Source organism: Lactuca sativa, chromosome 4 (genome assembly GCF_002870075.4).
Source record: "Lactuca sativa cultivar Salinas chromosome 4, Lsat_Salinas_v11, whole genome shotgun sequence".
Classification (NCBI taxonomy): domain Eukaryota; kingdom Viridiplantae; phylum Streptophyta; class Magnoliopsida; order Asterales; family Asteraceae; genus Lactuca; species Lactuca sativa.
The window spans coordinates 59482331-59502922 of NC_056626.2; the positions used below are offsets into that span (position 1 = coordinate 59482331).

Here is a 20592-nt window from a genome sequence, read left to right on the forward strand (position 1 = left end):
CAAAATTCCTAGAAATTCAAAAAGTTGAAGATACCAAAAATCAAATCAAATAAGGTGGTGAATTCAAAGAAATCAAAGATCAAATGTCAAAGAAGTGAAGAATTCCAAAAGAGCTCCATAGTGGTATCAATGATTGTAATTCTAGATTATGTATGCTTAAGTTGCTCAACTAAAAAAATACCTTGAGGATAAGGAGGTTTTCTGCGGATGGATTCGGAGGGTTGCATAAAATGAGCATTGTTCGGAAAAAGTGGGCGAGTGTTTATGAAGATTGTGAGTATTTAAAGTATGGGGGGTACTTTAGGAAAATTTTAGACACAAATGCATGCGTTGAGGTCTTGACATAATGGCTGAGCTAGAGTCGGATTGTTCTATGTGGTGTTAGTAATTAAGAGTTAAGTTTAAATTTGCTTGAGGGCAAGCAAAGCCTAAGTGTGGGGTATTTTGATATTGTCATATTTATACCTATTTTTAGGCAATATTTAAGTACATTTTTATTAATAAGTTGATAATATGTTTAGAATAATGGTACTTATGACTTTAAATTGTTATTTTCAGTCAATTAAAAGGATTTTCGAAGAGAGGGACCAAAAGTGACAATATGGAGAACATGGGAGACTTGAAAGACAAGAAAAGAATAAATCCACGATAGATACTGAATTCACGACGTGGAAAAGTCGGCCACGACGTGGCATGAGTGTTCTAGAAGATAGACATCGCGATGCGGAGGATTGCTTGTACAGTACGGATAGCTTGAAGCCCACGACGTGGCACGGGTTTTTGGAGATTATTTAAGTGCTCCTGATTATTACGAAAAGAAGAACCTTTTGGCTAAAGGAAAGAGTTCCAGGAGACGATTCAGAGCGAAAGAAGGGTTCTGGAAGAAGGTTTTCAACACCAAAAAGAATAAAGGTTTATATTTTAGTTAATTAAGAACATGTTTTTTATTACTTTAAGTTGTGTTGGTTTATTAGTTGCTAGGATGAGCAGCTGAATCTAGATACTCTTTTTTAGCTAGATGAAGCTTCAAACTTCTGAATAGTTCAATGTTTATGGATTAAGTTTAGTTGGTAAAAATTGTTTGTGTTTGATTTGTATAACCTAACATGCTATTGTTTGCTTCTCTAATTGCTTGATTGCATGTTCTGTGTAGCTTAATGACCATTAACTACATGAATTTGTTTACCTAATGATTTAGTGAATATTAAATTGTTAGAGCTAGGATTGACCAATCTTAGTTAGTAATTAGAATAATTAAGCTTAGTTGTGCCGGAGGACGTGTATTGTGACCATAATTGCGTTTATACAACAAATCTTACATAGCATATTTACATTTACAATTAGTTATGTGTTTAATTATGTGTGAACATACATGGTTTGACATGAGTTAGTTAATTATTAGTAAAGTTAGAACTAAATTACTAATACAACTAGAAACCAACTTAATAATCCGTAATCATTAGCTAGCCATAAGGAAGAAGTGGATTCAAACTAAACAAGAGTGTGTTTTTACTTAGTGAATTTGATTTAAGTTCATCTGATCTTGTAAAATCAGATAAAACCCCTTTTAAACTTTTTAATAATTAGCTTAATTTAATAGTAAGTAAATTAATTAGAACACCGTTCCCTATGATCGACACCCGACTTACCTAAACTATATTGTAATCTGACTAGGTACATTGCCTATAAGTGCATAGTTAGTTAAGTTTGTTAGATTATAAATATTAAAATTAGTGAGTACTTTTGTGCACATCAATGCGACTTGATTAAATAACTTTAGACGTTATCAAAACTCTCAAACTTTGTAACTCTTCACTACTTCTTTATCAAATGAATATAACCCCTCATTTATCAAAGAAAGTGGGTCTCGAATTATGACTCTAAATGACACGTCCTCTCTCGGAAACTTCTATCTCTAACTCTTAACTTCTTGCTCATGAAAACTCATGAAATCTACAACAAAACAAGTTATAGAGAAGAAAAGGAAATAATCATGCATCATTCAGTTACAAGTTTTAACCATAAAAGGAAAAGCAAACAACTTCAAAAACCAAATAAAAACATAAAAATAGAAACTAATAATCATCGTCATCGCCTTGAGCTCAACTAGTTCCTGCCCCGTCTCCTTGTCTCGTCCATAACTCTTCCCATGTTGGAATATACAGGCAATGATGTGGTATCGTGGGAGGTCGCTCCATATTCATATGTGTACATAAAGCATCGAGCACTTGGGTAATGTAGTTGCCACTTCCACGAAGATTGTCCAAATATAAACCAATGCGACTTTGAAATGGGTCGGTCAGTATCCCATCCTCAAATAGTTGAGGTGGTTGTTGTGGTTGTCACCCCTCTCCTCGGGCTCTCATATTCCTCCTTATAGGCCTAAGATGTTCTCCTTGTTGCCCTATGGGTTGTTCATCATCCTCGGGTGGTATTACAAAAGCTCCTCCAACATTCACCACAACCCGCATTATAGTAAAAAATAGGATAGTTAAGTCAATGTCCTGAAAACGCGTGATATTCCTTAAAAAATTGGGACTCAAGATATCATAAAACCGGCCAAGTCAGGTGACTAAGTGTCCACTCGTAATGGGACTACTGGGTCTAGAATTAGTTGCATTCCTTCACGTAAACTGCGCAAGCATATACGGATTGTCACAAAAAATAGCGGGTGTAATTATGCTCTACAAATGAAATAAATTATGAATGGGCACTTTATCTCCAGGACTTTTATGATTGATCGAGAAGGTGATGAGGCGATGCAAAAAATAATAAACGGGATTCTGGATTTGTCCTTTGCTTGCATTAGTAGAATTGTAATCGTGATTCGAAATGGTTCTCCAAAACTCGACATCAATAATCCCAAAGGTGAAATCTTGAACACACCCTTGTAAAAATAGCACAAAAATTGGCGATTGTGTTTCCTCCTCGGTGTATAGTCCCATGCGCCATGCAAATTCTCTAAGGCTACACTCGCAGTACACACAACCTAATCAAAAAGCAAGTGCCCGATTGTAGTTGGGATCGGTGGACTTGTCCTCAAAATTTATGGTAGCGAAAAAATCCACCGACGATTCCCGATAAATGGGTTCTTGAATAGAAAAGAGGTTCCTCCACCCGTTACACGTGATTGTAAATCCATCTCCCACAAATACTTTTGTCCAATGCCTTTCTAGCTCCACAATCATACCAACCACGGGTAACCATGGTCAATCCATAATAGGACCAATTGCGAACTCGCGGTTGTACAACCACCCCAAATGATTTTCATAATTATTCGACATAGCACATGAAAGGTTTTGAGGGAACCGGTAGAGTGGGTGAATACTTCACACATCAATAGTGTCTTGGCTTGAGGAACTACCCTTTGAGGACCCATTTTTCTAAATGAACAATAACAAACAAAACAAACCGAAACAGCCAAGAGATTAAATTGTAAACCAAAACAAGAAACTGGTCGCCCAGATTCCACGTCGTGGAACTAGTCCATGTCATGAATCTGGATCGGTCCAAATGTGGTCAAAACTAACCAACAATATATCTTGGGGTTTGTTAATTTCATCAATCTAAGGTCTTATATCGCACATGCAATGGGAAATTATCAATCAAACTACCCAATTTTGGGTATTTCATCTCTAAATAAACCCTAACCACCAAATGCATAAAATGGGAATAAAGTTATAGAATCAGTGGATGTAATACTTACCAAATGTTGTGAGGAGACAAAAAATGCAAGACATTTTGGAAGAAAATGGCAGGAAATCGGATGTGGGGATATCGTTCTTCTTCGGTGCGTATGGAGAGTAAAAGTAGTTTTGGTCAAAGGGTTTAGTATAAACTTACCACGAGGAGGCTTTTGCGCCACGAGGTGGTGTCGAGGTTTTACACATAAATTTTCCATTTTACTTTAAAAACCTTAATTTATTTTACCACTCAATTTTTAAGGATCTGGCACTTGATTTTCACCAATTTCTAAAATAATTAATATTTTTAGAAGATTAATTATCCTAAAAATGCAAAAACCAAAAAATGCAAAACGAAAAGAAATTCAAACCGAGCTCGGGTTGCCTCTCGAGAAGCGCTTCTTTTTATTGGAGTCTTGAGCCGGACTCCGTGAGCGCTTCTTTTTATTGGAGTCTTGAGCCAGACTCCGTGCCACCTCACGTTGAACTTCTCGGAGTGTCCCCCACCATTTGTATCTTTTTCTCCTTCCACCTTCTTTTGTACGCTTGAACTCGTCTAATATATGCCTTTTTAGAATTTTCTTTTTTACCCCTTGCATCATTTTCTTCAAGCTTTCTCTTAATTCCCTTATTTTTACCACGAGCACCATCTTCTTATCCATAGTTAGTCTCTTCTCATTGGAAGTAACTTCGTTCTCGTCACTTGATACCAAGTCTTCACTTTCCTCACTCACCCAAGATGTTGGAGTTTTATAAGAAATCACTTCAAAAACAAGTGGAACGAATGCTCTTGGTTTGGTGCGTTTAACTTGTTGAATCACTTCCTCCATTAATTTTTCCAATTCTTCAAGTTCATTTTCTTCATCAATATTGAAAACTTCACCTTGAACATCATTCCCTTGAAAACCATCTTCTATTCCCAAAGTAGCTTCATCATCTCCAACTCTCAAAGTGAGTTTTGACTCATGAATGTCAACGAGGGCTCGAGCAGTTTTAAGTAGAGGGCGACCAAGGATGATTGGTAAATTGGCGTCTTCTTTCATATCTCAAATGACAAAATCAATTGGAAACATGAATTTCCCAATTTTTACCAAGATATCTTCCACAATGCCCCTTGGATGAGTCACTGAACGAATAGCCATGTGAATTGTCATTCTTGTAGCCTTCAAACCCGGAAGATTTAGATTTTGATAGAACGAGTAAGGCATTATATTTATGCTAGCTCCCAAATCATCTAAAGCATAAGTCTTCAAATTATTCCCAAACTCACATGGAAGAGTGAGGCGTCGAGGATCTCACATCTTCTTTGGTAACTCTCCCCTAATCACCTTAGAACATTGCTTACTAAGAATTACCTTGGAATTTTTCTCTAGCTGCTGGTGAGTGTCAAGTAGATCTTGCAAAAACTTTGCATATTTAAGAACCTTAGATAATGAATCAATGAAAGGAGTATTTATTATAATACCCTTCACTTGTTGCATAAACTTCAAATGCTCCTGCTCCAGTGGATGGATATGAGCTCATGAAGGAAACGGAAGCGGAGGACGATAAGCTTGCACATTATCAAAGCTTTTCTGATCAGACCCTGGCCATGTCGTGGGCTTTGAATTCCCACGTCCTGGTTTTGGTGTTTCAGCAACATTTTTTTCTTCTAATCATGACTTCTTCGAGCTTGGTCCGGTCTGAGATGGATCGACTTCTAGTGCTTCAAGGAACTCAGAGATGGTATCCTCTTCAGTTCCTATTACCATTACATATGATTGAGGCTTTGTCTCATAAATCTCTGGAGATAATTTTTCTTGTATAAAAGTAGTTAGTTGACCTATTTGGACTTCAATATTTTGGATCGATGCTTGGTGATTTCTTAACAAAGTTTGTTGGTCCTTCATAATATTTTGATGTTCCCTTATCACTGCATCGGTCTCATCGTTTCTTTCTCAGAAGCCTCCATAAATCTATGTAACATAGACTCAAGATCAACATTCTTTTCAGGAGGTAGTTGTTCTTTTTGGTATAAGCCTCGGTTAGCCTGCCTATAATTTTCTTCTTTCAGCTTCTTATATTCTTCATATGGTAACCACTCCTGCTTTAGTTTCCTCCAATTTTCGTCATACTTATCTCCACTCGAGTAGCAAAATTGCACCTTTTTATTCCCATTTTCATCCAAGTGGCAATTTTTTGTTAAGTGTGGACCATTACATCTTTCACAACCAACTTTAATCGCATGAATTGATTGGTTCATCTTGGTCATTCTTCGGTCCATAGTATTTAGCATGGCTAGTACAGCAGCCATGTCTTCAGAATTTCCTCCCCCAATTCCTTTAACTCTATCATGTCTTGGATTGTGGTACTCATGAGAATGCTTCGAGAACCCTTCACTTAACTCCTTGATTTCAGCCGAATTTTTCTTCATAAGTGGTCCTTAAGAATCAAGGAGTTGCCTCGTCATGACATTCACCCCGTCGTAAAAGATAGACACTTCTTGTTGTATGTTAAGGTCATTTTGAGGGCAATTTCTTAGTAACCCTTTATATCGCTCCCATGCATCATAAAGCGACTCACCTGGTTGTTGGTCAAAGTTGGCTATTGCCTTCTTGAGTTTAGATACCTTTGATGGTGAGCAGAATTGTTCAAGGAATTTCTCACGCATTTGTGCTCAAGTAGTAATTGCACCGGGTGGTAGTGCCTTCAACCAATCTTTGGCAACTTCCTTAAAAGTAACGGGAAGCATCCTTAACAAAACTGTCTCTCTAGGAACATTCAGGATATTGAAATAATTTGTAGACCTCATCTAGGTGCTTGTAAGCATCGTCATGATCCTTCCCAAAAAAATGGTACGTCCTTAAGTGCAGTAACAATGTGTCCTTTCAACTCGAATGATGTAGCGGTGGGAATTGCAAGTTGTATTAAACCGGGACAGGTGTCCTCTCGGATTCTCTTCTTGTATGCTCACAAGGACATATCCGCAATGTTTTCCATCTCGTTTTCTGGCTCGTCTTTGGGTTCACTCTTTTCTAGTTTGAAATTCGGGTTTGGACTCGTATTCAGATTCTTGTGCATTAGGATTTTGTTCAACGCTTCCAAACTTACTTTCATCATTCTTTTCATTGCTCGACTCTCCAACTTTCTTCCCCTTCTTCTTTCCAAAAACCGATTTAAGGTCTTTGAAAGGCGACTTCTTTGGTGGTTGGTTTTCTTCTACGTTTTTATTCGTCTTTTTGTGAAGGGCCGCCTCTGGATCTTCAAGTGGTGGTACCAAAGGTGTTTTGGAACCTCTAGTCATGAACTACTGCAATAAAACAAAAAAATAAAAACATAAATATGAACAAAAACTAAATAAAATCGCCTACTGACTGGTCACCACGACGTGGTAAAGAGCACCACCTCGTGTTGTCGAAGAAAATCTAAACATGAACTAAAAATAAAATAAAAACGTAAAACTAATGGAGAAACTTTAATTTTTGTAGGTTTTACCCCCACAAAAAGGATCGATTAACCTAAAACAAATAAATCAACAATCAAATAAGTCGTTCCTTAGGTGCCAAAAACTTGATGCGTGCAAATAGCTACACCTAATTTTACCTACTATTCTACTAGTTATTCGACCTAGGGCAGTGTACCCTTTCGCAAATAGTATAGCATAAAAGTCGGGTATCGAACACAGGGAACGAAATTAATTATTTAACCTACTTACTATTAAGTTAACCTAAAATTCTAACAAAAGTAAAAGGGTTTTTATCTAATTTTTCAAGTTTAGACAAACTTAAATTCTCAAACACAATTCAGTCAAATATTAAAAACACTTATGTTAGTTTGAATCCACTTTCCCTCGAGGGTTTAACAATTAATTATGACAATTTCCGTTGGTTACCAATTAATGTATTATTAGTAATTCAAGTCCAAATTTAATAATATTGAATTAATTTAGGTAGATATATGCATGGTCATACATAATTTAACACATACCCAATTATTAGATGTGATTGGAGCTATGTAAGATTGAGTTAACAAACACAATTATGGTTACAATATGTGTTCTCCAGCACAACCAAATTCAATACTTTAATCACTTATTGAAGGTTGGTTCGATCTTAGCTCGAATAATCTAATGTTCACTAAATTACTAGGTAATCAAATTCATGCAGATTAATGGTCAATAAACTACACAAAATATGAATTTAAGCAATCTAGTATCAAATTAAGCATGCTAGGTATAAACAATCAACATAAGACATTAACCAACTAGGAAAATCTATATTAACATAACCAAACCATGAGTTCCAGCTTCATCTAGCTAACAGAAGCAGCTAGATTCAGCTACTCATAGCTAAAGTCAATAAAGACATAATGAATTGTACAAAATCAAAAGTAAAGTAATTATCTTTTAGTCCTTCTTCCAGTATCAATGCTTGATTTCTCTCTTAGTCTTCCTCTGAAATTCGTATTCTGGAACTTCTAATCTCCAGCCAACCTCCTAAACCCGTAAGTACCAAGGATATATATTCTTATCGTTAATTTGAACTCCACGTCGTGGATTTGGATGAATCCTTATCGGGCAAGGATTTTGACTTTCCGTGTACTCATCTTTCAGAATTACCCATTCCACATCGTGTAAGTGAAGTCCACGACGTGGCTTCAGCTGTTTTCGTGGATTTTCTTTTTTCTAATTCTCCAAGCCTCCAAAGTTCAATCTCTTGTCGCTTTTAGTCCTTGTTCTTCAAAACATATGTATAAATATGGCATTATCATATATATATATATATATATATATATATATATATATATATATATATATAAAGAGAGAGAGAGAGAGAATAAATTTCAACAGCAAACTCCCTTTTAGGGAGTGAACCACCAAACTATGCATCTACCAGATGCATAAGTTTTTTTTTAAAAAGTAATCATTTTTGAAGAACGAGATCTTGGAAGCTCACATGAATCAGGTGTTGGAGCATGGAAATGCTCTACAAATAATGAGTGATAGTTAGGTTATTTATTTCCCTTTATTGTATTGTATGTGTGTATTTTTTACCCTCCTATATAAAGGGAGAGTTGGTCATTTTTCTTGTCTGTGCACTAAAAATGTAACTTTTCTAGAGAGAGAAAGTGGTGGGAACTCTCCCACCAAGAGAGAGTCTTCTCTCCCACCCATGTTCTTGTAATGTTACATTTTATCTCTCTTATCTTTTCTAATCTATGAAATTCTCATCATATGTTCTTCATGTTATATATTTTTATACCCGTTAAATCTCGAGATATTTTTTTTTGCATCCATCGATCGTTCAAAATGGGTTCTATCAATTGGTATCAGAGTCGTACCTTGAAGGTTCAAGCGACTAGTTCAAGGGAATGACTCCCATTCGGTGATTATCTTGAATATTTTTTGGTGTTTTTGCAAGAATCTTCGAGTCCAAACCAGAAATTTTTTGATGAGTTTTCTATTTTCTAGTGTCGATTCATGCTTAGAAGAATAAAGTTGTTGCTAATGTTAGTCCAAATTTTCTGCTGGAAATCATGTTCTTAATGTTCTTATTATTTTGCTGTTGAAGAAATGAAGAAAAATGGGAGCAGAAATTAATTTTGTGGTCTTAAAAATGTTGAAGATTTGTTCCTAGAGATGTTCTTATTCGTGGAAGAAAAGACACAAATTATGGGCTTATTATTCAAGAAAGTGGAGAAAAGCACTTTATTTTGAAGATTTTTCTTTCCAGCAACCTTTTTGGTTCTTCACAAAAGGTATGATATTCATATCTTTCATCTCTAACATAGTTTTATAAATCTTTATTATGAGGTGTTTAGATGTGCTTAGTCGTTTGCAAAAAGCACCATGTCTTTATTACTTTTTTGAATAAAGAGTACTTCACTATTTACTCCCTCAAAAAGATAAGCCAAAAACTGCCTACCGGAGTCTCCTAATAAGCCTCCTCGGTACCCCTCTCAGCCTTGGTCCGCAGCCCCTCTTAGCTTTGGTCTGTAGCCCCTCTCAGACCTTGGTACTACAGGCCACTCAGACATTGGTACCGCAGCCTCTTAACCAAACCGAGAGACTTCAACTTCGGATTTCCCTCTGACCGCAATCAGTTCGGACCACAAGTCTGCACCTACTACAGTCTCGGACCACAACTACTTTCCCCTTCTTCGCACCGCGGTCGGTTCTACTCCTTCACATCATCCGTAGCCTTATCCGTCCGCAACTACTCTTCACCTCCCCCTACTGACTACGGTACCCAGCTTTCCATCCGCACCCACCTCCTTCTAATCTGCAACCTTCCTCTAAACTTCGGATAGTCTTCAGCCCCTCCCCTCTCTTCTTCCTTTTTCCCTTTCCTCCTTCCCTTCCGTCCCCCCTTACTCCTTTATTTTTTTCTTCCCTCTTTCCCTCTCATCATCCCTCCTTTTTTAAACCTTCTTATTGTTTTAACTCCATTTTTTCTTTTCTGCTTTTTTTATTATTTAATTTTTTTAATTAATTTTTTTAACAACAATTTTTTTAACACCAATTTTTTTATTTAGCCATTTTTTTATTAAAACCAATTTTGTAATGTCCCAAAAAATACGAGCCAAAAATTTCAGTTTTTTTAAAACATATACTTAGCAAATATTAGAATTAAAACATTCACCAATCATATCATTTCATAAAAGTTATCGCATGTCGTGAAAAACATTTTATAGAACATAATAATGTCAGAGTACAAATTCCCAGGAGGGTCTCATAGTGTGGAATACAAGGCATGTGTGTGATGGGCCGCTACCGCGCCAGCTCATTCCCCTTCGAAGAAGAGGTACCTGAAACCAAAACTGAAAACTGTAAGCACGAAGTTTAGTGAGTTCCCCCACTGTACCACATACCATATAATCACATAACATACATATACTGCTGGGCATATCTGGGTGCCCGATCTACCCCTTCGGTCCTCTCGGCCGGATACTGCCTAGCATATTTGGGTGCTGGCCTCCCCTTCGGTCCTCACGACCGGATACTGACTAGCATATCTGGGTGCTGGTCTCCCATTCGGTCCTTACGACCGGATACTGTCGGGCATATCTGGGTGGTCGACCTACCCCTTCGGTCCTCACGACCGGATACTGGGGACTATTTCACCCCTCCCCCCTACTGCTACCACATAACACATATCACATAACATCATATCATACTAGCACATAAACATAACATAGGTAGTAGCAACCCTAGATGAATATCACAGATACAATCATCTATCATACAACTCCTACCGATGGGCCGGCATTGTGGCCGTAGACCCACCATTACTGGAAGGTAACTCACCTCAAAGTAGCTGCTGATCTTCGTGGGAACTGACTGTCTTCTACTGCTACTGCCCTGGAAATCCTCCGGCTATAATCCCTACAAAACACTCAGTTAAATACTGCTAATAGACCTTAGGGTAAAATGACCATTTACCCTTAACCAAGCCAAGAGTCAAAGTCAAAGTCAATTTCCAGTTAACCCGACTCGCCGAGTTGGCCTGCCAACTCGTCGAGTCCCTATCCCTTTGTCTGACCATAGCCCCGTCTCTACTCGTCGAGTTTGGCATCGACTCGACGAGTTTTCCTTCTAAACTGATGTCCAAACGTCCTTCATCCTACTCGCTGAGTTGTATGAACAACTCGTCGAGTTCGTCTTCATCCGAAGAACACTCTATGATGAGACTCGCCGAATTATATGAACAACTCGCCGAGTCTGTTCTTGAGGCAAGAAGATTGCCTTGGACTCGCCGAGTCAGGGCATTGACTCGCCGAGTTCCTTCATGGGTGAGTCTGGCTTCCGACTCACTGAGTCACACCCCATGACTCACTACTCCACTCTGCAAACAAGAAAAGGGGGAAAACTCGGGGACTTGCCGAGTCCGATGAACGACTCGCCGAGTCTTTCGCATGCAAACACTATATACTCGATTTTGCTCGAATCCAGTTCATGCCATACATAGATCCGGGTTTCTAGGGCCTGATTAACACGTAAAGTTTCCAACTTTACGTGTAAATAAACACCAATGAAGGTTTTAGGGCTCAAAATGCACTAAAAGAGTAGATCTAGTGCTTTCATGCAATATGGCTCCATAAAGGCAGTAGATCTGAGCTCCTGGAGCTCAATCATGGTTAGATCTAAGGGTTAATCAACTTATTACAAACCCTAATTCGTGAACAAGCTTGGAAATGGCTCAAGGAGGACTTTAATGGAGCTATAAGGGACTATAAGCATGAAAACATAGGGAAACTGAGTTATACTTCAAGGAAATCACTGCAATAACACAAGGACGCATTGCCTCCTTCTTCTCTTCTTGATCTACTCTTCTTTCTTCTCAAAATCTTCAAGAAACACACCAAAGCACTTCAATCTCACAAGGAATAAGGGTTTGAACGATGTTGGGAGCTCTGAGGGTGAAGGGGCCGAGGTTGGGGCGCATAAGGTTGGTTTAAATAGGGTGCAAACCCTTGAAATTTAGGGTTTCATCAGACAGCGGGGACTCACCGAGTCCATAATGTGGACTCGCCGAGTTGCCAACTTAAACATGCTCCCAAACCCGTCTCCACTCGGCGAGTCGGGCCTACAACTCGCCGAGTCCAAGGCTAAAAATGTAAAATACTTAGATAAATTTTACGTACCAGGAACCAGGTGCTACAAATTTTTTTTAAAACCCAATTTTTTTCTACAACCCAACCTTAGATAGTCACATTGTTTCACTTCATGCCGATTATTATGGAAGATTTCTACTCTTTCCATGAAGATTACTCCATAACGCAGCCGGACTTCATATTATTCTTTGTGACACTTGCACCACAACAGCGACTGATCAACAAAGTTGTTTCGTATTCTTCACTTTATGGGATTATTATGACTTGTCGCTTTTGATCTACGGTTGACGAATCATATATCCTGAGCATGCGGACTTTATTTTCTATTGATGACCACTTTGAGAGTTCCGACACCACGGTTTGGGTATTTTGGTATCTTTTCGGCACAACAGAGATTATTTGTTCATGTAGAGTTATTATCCTTTCTATGGATTTGTTCGAGCAGCCTCCAGCAATTGAATCACCCAGCTTCTGATGACCGCATAGTATCTCTTTTACTCTATTTCTCGTGTCTTATCGAGACCCTTCATACATCTAGGGAGAGCCTTCTTAGCTCTTGGTATCCGACACTCTTTATCCAGATGATATATTTATTTTTGATATCCGGTCTTTGGTTATTAAAAATAGGGAGAGAATATTATGATATCATCCATATATGATTTTATGATTGTTTGAGTTTGGATTTTTGAAGACTTCTGAATATGGTGATTTATTTAGTGTTGCGATGTGGCACTTATTTTTGGTTTCACGGATCAAATTTTTCGCATTACTAGATATTTCCCCGATTCCAAATTATTTATTATTCGGACTCCATCACAGGATGATTCTTTGTGTTTGCATCCGGTTAAGAGCTTATGATTTTTTCGAGTTTGGATTTGTGATATTTTGAAGACGAAGAATATTTTGGCGATGTGACGTGGCACTTATTTTTGATCTTTTGATCAAAATTTTGGCATTGCTAGACCATGTCTTTGGACTCACATTATTTATTATCCGGACTTCATTTTTTGGATGCTTCCATTTTTAGCAGGTTATTATTTGAAGAATTTTTGGTGTATTATGATTCGAGAACTCAAGATGTTTTCAAGACTTTTTGAAGCCGAAGTGTTACTTTTATTGGATCTTCTACTTGCTCATGGTGCTTATGACTACTTTGAAGATTTGGATCTTATTTTTCTGCTTCATTAGTGGTGCTTTGAAGCTGAGGACCTTCACTATTTAGAGATTCATGGCCAGTTTCAGAGATCACAGACACTTTAGAGTTTCAGAGACATTTCAACATTTGGTTCTTATTATGCTTCATTTTATTACCACACTTGCTAGACGGATTACTGTATTATAACCTTGTATCACTTATTTTATCACTCATCATTTGTAAGCATTTAGGGAGAGAATGTTGGAGCATGGAAATGCTCTACAAATAATGAGTGATAATAAGGTTATTTATTTCTCTTTATTGTATTATAGGTGTGTATTTTTCTCCTTCCTATATAAAGGGAGAGTTGGTCATTTCTCTTGTGTGTGCACTAAAAATGTAACTTTTCTAGAGAGAGAAAGTGGTGGTCTCTCTCCCACCAAGGGAGAGTCTTCTCTCCCACCAATATTCTTGTAATGTTACATTTTATCTCTTTTATCTATTCTAATCTATGAAATTCTCATTATATGTTCTTCATGTTATATATTTTTATACCCATTAAATCTCGAGATATTTTTATTCTGCATCCACCGATCGTTCAAAATGGGTTCTATCATATGTGAGTTAACTATTAAGTGAATATGTTAAGTCACATGTGGTAAGGGTTGAATAATCTCAGAGTGATGGATTTGGCCCTATTGCGCAACTCTTGTCTGAGTCCAACCATTATAGGGATGAGTATTTTACTCGAAGGATTATCTAAGCTTTGTTCCATGTGATGGTATTTATAAGGTGGTTAGCAGACATTATGGGGAGTTCTTCAGCAGCTGATGGCATGGTGAGGTCAGAAACCTAGGAAAGTCTAGGAAGTGCTTCAGTGGGTTTAGTTGTGCTGTTTTAACGAGTACTTGGAGTATCGGTTTGAGAAGGTAACTTAGAGGATTCAGTATATTCTTGAGGAAAGTATGGATAGGTGTGGAAGGTAGTATTGGCCCGTACTACTGAAAGAACAGGATGCATACTCGAATCAAGGAGAGTCACGGTGAGACTAGGAAGCCAGTTGGATAAGGATTGATGGTTATGTTTTAAACAGTTTCAGGGTTGTTATTTTTCAGAATGGTGATGAGCACTCAGGAAGGGGCTTAAGGTTTTGGTTCTGGCTCAGGTGTACGTACTGAGTCGATTGATGAGCGGATGCAGGAGTTCATCTCGTTGGAGATTACCCGCAGTATTTTGGAGCAAACTCCGATGATTTTCGGTACGGTCAAGGAGGGGATTATGGAGATTTTGGATGAGCATTTGGGGGTGTTTCATACTGAGATTATGGCTATTTTATCAGCTCTCACACTTTCTTCCGTAAGTTTTGTGCTTGTGGAGCTCCCGAGTTCTTTAGGGAGAAGGACCCCATTGCCAGTAGAAGATGGTTAGCGGATATGGATAACGCTTTCCGGACAAGTTTCTGCCCCGATGGGTCGAAGGTCAGATTTACCTCCTGTCTTCTGAAAGACAGAGCCCGAGATTGGTGGGAGGAGGTAGACTTCGCTTTGATAGGCAAAGCCCTGGAGAAGATGAATTGGGATGAGTTTATGACCCGATTTAGGGCGGAGTTTGCACCAGCTATGGAGGTGCAATAGTTGGCGAGTGAGTTTCAGGACCTTCTCCAGACGACTAAGAGAGTGGCAAAGAACACTACCAAGTTTCAGGAGAGAACTTTGTTGGTTCCGTAGAATGCATCACACAAGGAGATGAAGAAGGTAAGGTATCATGATATGTTGAGGGATGACATCAGGGAGTTTGTGAGTTTGTCATGGTGCGAGACCCTGAAGGATATGATTACTAGAGCCCGGGAGTGTGACATCGATTTGGAGCACCTCGAGAAGAGGAAGTCAGAGCAGACTCATATTATGGTGGGCCAAGTGAAGAGGCCCAAGACTTAGGACTTACGTTTTGGAGGCCATCAGGTTTGGGGTCGTTGTGCCAAGTGTTGGAGGACCTATGAAGGAGCATCTCGGGAGACAGGTTCAGGATGTTTCAGTTGTGGTCAGATGGGTCATTTTAGTAGGGACTGCCCCCGTGGGTCGGTCCCAATGTGTTTTCACTGCAAGTAGGTGCGCCACAAGAAGGCCAATTGTCCGATATTGAGGGGTGGAGCAGTGATTGCACCTGCTCCAGTTACTTTGAGGATCACCGACGGTCATGAGTGTAGGGCAGGAGCCCCAGCAGCGAGGAGCCGAGCATTGTAGTGTCATTCAGGGAAGGACAGAGTTTCATCAAATGTTATTGCGGGTATCTTACTGAGCAGGATTATGTTGTTTGGTTGTTGCTTCGGCTAGTTGATGGCTTCAATTAAGGGGTGTCGTTTGAAGGTCTATGGACGAATTAGCAGGATTAGTTCAACAATGAAGGCAGAGTTCAGATGTGTTAATGTTTGTTCAAGTAGGAATGGCAGTCGTCCATGGAAGGGCTTTTGGATCTAATCACCACTGTTGCTAGGGAAGGAGCGATAGCAAGAAGATGGTGGTGGAAGTCGCATGAGTTTTTTTGGTCATTGGAGGTGCCAGGGGAATTTCAAAATCGCAAGGGTTGAAAATTGTTTGAATGTAGAGATCTTTTAGAGAGTGAGAAGTTGAAGTGGATCCGCCGGTTCCGGTCCAGGAATATTGTCTTTGTCACCACCATAAGGGACTTAAGGAGGTGGTGTTGTATCATGGGAAGTGATTGGGGTTATCAGACTTGCTGAGATTTCAAGAAGTGTCCATCTGGATTTCGGGTGTTTGCACGATCATCGAGATTGGCTAGTAATGGAATGCTAGTTCTTGTAAGCTCAAGGTGTCAACAACTTAAATTTTAACATTGCGAGATGGATTGGAAATTCATCAAATCTTGAGGTTGGAAGAGTTCAGTCGAGTCCAAGTGGGGGAGAATCATTTGGTCTAAGGGATTGCACAAGAAAGGATATTCGTGTTTCATTGCATGTCAGTAGTGATGCATGGCAGATATGTGGATGGGTCCAGGTCGAGGGTGGTGTTAGGGCCTCTCTGCCTTTTCTTGTCTGATTATGGCTTTGGGTTTGAAGCATGAACAGATCACCTGATTGGGATTTAGTCAGATGCGGGTTCGACATAGGATGATTTTGTTTGGTATGCTAGAGGTGTGGTAAGACCATGGGCGGTGACCATGGTGGAATAGGCATATCGTAAGACTACGAGGTGGCCGTAGCATTCACTGGATTGACAGATATAGTAGAAGTGTTGTAAGACTACGAAGTAGTTGTAGCATTCAACATGACATTAGATAGTTGTTGAATTGTGTATGTCTGCGGTGGGATCGTAGTATTCGCCAGATTGAGGTAGACCATTGTCGGGGTGGTCGTTGGTATGGAGGAGGATCAGCTCGTTCCTTGGGAAAGGCAGACAATATTATCGGAGAATATCTCCCCTGATATGGGAGGAGGACATTGGGGTCCGAGGCAAGGTTAGGCCTGGGTAGCTCTCAATTGGGAGAGACCTGTGGGCATGGCCCTTTTGTTGGTGTAGATTAGGTGAGACCCATGGGTGAGGTCCGTATGGTTATGACAGTGCAGGTGAGACCCGTTAGGGACCAGTTGGGCCATCGTTAGAGCAAGATGACTATATGGTCTGTGAGTGATATAAGAGTGATGCATAGGCTAGGGTAGCCTTATCAGTTGGATTCTCAGGAGCCTGGTGGCTGGACTAGGTGTGAGAGTGGCAGTCTCAGAAGTGGATTAGGGATTTTTATATCCCATTGTAGTGAAAGGTTGTCGAGAATCCGAAGATTTCGGGTCAAATACAAGTGAAAATCCAAGGATCTCGGGTTATAAGTTATGTATCGGGTCGACATTTGGTCGAGACTCGCATTGGGAGTCGTTAGTGCATATATGTAAGATTTCTACTTCAGCAAGTTATGGATTTAGGAATCTGTATGCCCAAGATATTAGTTGGCAGGTTTAGGAACAAAAGGGTGCTTTCAATCCGGATGGTAGAAAGCGGCCCTTGTGATTGTGTTTCGGAGTGGTTCCATCTGTGTGGAGCTGAGGAAAGTTATGGGGCTTTGGAATTATAGCAGTAACATACTAGTTGGACAGTTAGAGGATCAGTGATTTGTTCGACATTAGGAGGTGTTGCTCAGAGCTTTGCTTTTCCAGGAGGGTGGTAAGGAGTCATTTCGAGGACGAAATCTAATTTATGTAGGGGAGAGTTGTATCACCCTGTTCCGTATCATTTCCTAATTCGGGGTTATGACCCGAATATCTGTAACTCCCTGAATCATGGAAGAGAAATTAAGAGTTATAACGCACTTTGGAGGACCAACTCGACGAGTTGGTTGGTCCCGATTCTTCGTGAAGGGACTAAGCTGGCCACACGGGTTATGAAGCCTACTCTTCGAGTCGAAGGGTTGGACTCGACCAGTTCAGTCGGTATTGAGAAAAGCCTAATTTTAGGGCTTTCATCTTATTTAACGGCTCTTAAGCCCTTATTTCCGCCTCCCTGACCATTTAGACACACTGAGAGAAACCCTAGACGAGTTCATGAGCTGTACTCGGCGAGTTGGGTCAACATGGATTGTTGACTTAGGTGTGGACTTCCGTTGACTTTTAGAGTTGGATCAGTTTTAACTGTTGACACCCGTTGACTTTAGCATTTTGGTCAAATGGGGATGTTGGAGGCCATGGAGGGGAGGAGATTTGACCAACAACTCGAGTGTGGGATACTTTTCTTTACTCTGCGAGGTGAATCTTCTCACTATACTTACCTTGAGTGGTAATTTGTGTGTCCGGAGGGTCTTGTGTGTTTATATTGAGTATTGTGATATTATGCATTATGTCTTTGTGATTTATGCAGTATATTATTTTGAGCCTTATTGAGTTAGGAATGGAGGTTCCAAACCGAGTTGTGAGACCGAAGGGTCTTCACTGAGATACCGGACTGGAGGGTCCGACCTGATCTATGAGACCGAAGGGTCTTCACTGAGACACATGACCGAATGGTCCTTATTGAGATATAGCAATGAGAGGCTAATTATTTGTGTGCGGTATTTTGGGGAACTCACTAAACTTCGTGTTTACAGTGTTGTATGATATGTGTTTTAGGTACTTTACAGAATGGCGAGAAGGCGTCGGCTTGATTGTGCACATGAGATGGAGTTATGTTTTGAGGATCCTAGATTTTTATTTAACGATTATGGATATGTTTTTTGATAAATTTGATACTTTAGGCTTTTTGTGAAATGTCCTAATGAGAATTATGAGATTTTAAAATGAAAATTTTGTTTGAAAATTTATGGTATTACAAGTGGGTATCAGAGCCTTGGTTTGAGGGATTCGGATGTACTCTCGGTTATGTCCGAACTCAAACTGAGGATTTGAGAAATTTTTCAGAAAAAAAATGATTTTTCTAAAACGAGTAAGAGTTTAAAGAGAAACGAGACGAAGCAGGGTGTACAATCAGCGGGAGCCTGAGCGGTGATTTCCCAAAATACCATTTGTTTGCATTATGAGATATTAGAGTTGCATGCTAGAGAATAGGCTAGGTATTTCAGATTTTTGGGCTAGGGTTGCCTGATTCATGATGCCTTAGCCTAGGGAATGCTATTGATTGATATTATTTGCTATTTGCTATGTGTATGTGTTGAGTAAGAGTATCTAGCAAGAATCTTTTAGAAAGAGCTTTGAGTAGAGGAGTAATCTTGGGGAGATACCTAGGTTTGCATTTGATGAATCTACTAAGAGAGTAGTGAGGTACCCATGAGAGGTAGGGTTCCCGGAGTTCGGTAATGCCTTTTAGAGTTGCGGAGAGAGCGAGTGGAGTTGTGTGCTAGAGGGGTTTCATGTGTTGGTGGAGGTGATTCGATGCCCAAATGTTGCTTGCTTTATGCTTTGTGGGACTCTCGATGATGGGAGAAAACTACTAAGTGAATATGACGATATTTAGGAGGTAGATGGTTGGCATCATGAGGAGTTCTTCAGCAGCTAATGGCAGAGAAGTGTGAGAACCTAGGAAGAGCCTATGGAGATACCTTAGTTAGATGAGTACACTGATAGAGGATAGTATTTGCTGGAGAGAGACCATGTGTAATGGGATTGGTGATCGAGAAGGTTGAGTAGCTACTTAGGAAATCTGGGACGATCTGTGTAGATGTGGCAGGTAGTATGGGCCCGTACAACTTAAAGTAGAGGACCCATACTCGAAACAGGGAGGATTCCATAGGTTCTAAATAGAAGGTAGTAAGGAGATAACATGGTTTGGGTACCATGATTCATAGCAGAGTGTGTTGCCATTTTCACTAGTTATCTGACATTGGGTGTTTAGACTGGGAATGGATGTGGTAAACTGTGGGGCCAGAGGGCCATGACGATTGAGCTTCGATAGAGTATACCTTGTGAGGGAATTGAGTTTAGATCCCGAGGGATTGACTGGTGGGCTGGCAGTTGGAGTCGCAGGACTTGAGGAAAAGTGGAGGTGATATGCTGAGGAGGATTGCAGTCTGGGTTTAGTGATGGACCAATGGGTGAGATGCCACATCCTGTGACGAGAATTACACTATTTCCTCTTCTTGTGTGAAGCGAACGAGATAACGAGTTTCCGGTTCCAGAGTTTGGAGGTAACCCCAAGGGGTAGAACATAATTGTGATATTTTCACCAGAGTAATATTGGTATGTTCGGTGCGAGATATTTCTTATACCGTGATAGATTCATTAGTGAGGACTGAGATGGATGAAGACAAGGAGATACATGAGTTGAGTAAGGCATGCTTTTAGCAGCAGTTCCAGGCGATCAAGAGGACTATACCGGGGCGGCGGCCCTCGTTGCCTACATTGTGTATCGACTGTGAGAGTGAGGTATTTTGCTTCTATGATGATCCGCGCAATGAAATGTTGGTTGAGGGATCAGAAACAAGGTGTGTGATTGTGCATTATTTCCAGATTGAGAGTCATGACTAATTCGGGACAGATGGTATATCCAGCGGTGTGTCGGTATGAGATTTCAGGATGACTAGAGGCAGTCATGTGGGGAGGATTCCAAGGATTTCATCTAGATTCGGGATACTTGGATTTTCTTGGTCTCTATCGGGAACATCTTCGAGTATTATGTTATACGTTCCAAGAGTCAGGTGTGATGTACCTGGTGAAACAGTTTAAGGAGTAGACTGTTAGTATGCCAA

At 39.8% G+C, this 20592-nt stretch overlaps 1 non-coding gene across 1 annotated transcript; it reads left to right on the forward strand.

Annotated features, from left to right (window-relative positions):
• The first annotated feature begins 6178 nt into the window (after positions 1 to 6178).
• On the forward strand, positions 6179 to 6285 carry LOC111878605 (small nucleolar RNA R71). Its single transcript, XR_002845834.1, has one exon. It is a non-coding gene; the product is annotated as a small nucleolar RNA R71 (small nucleolar RNA).
• Positions 6286 to 20592: the final 14307 nt, after the last annotated feature.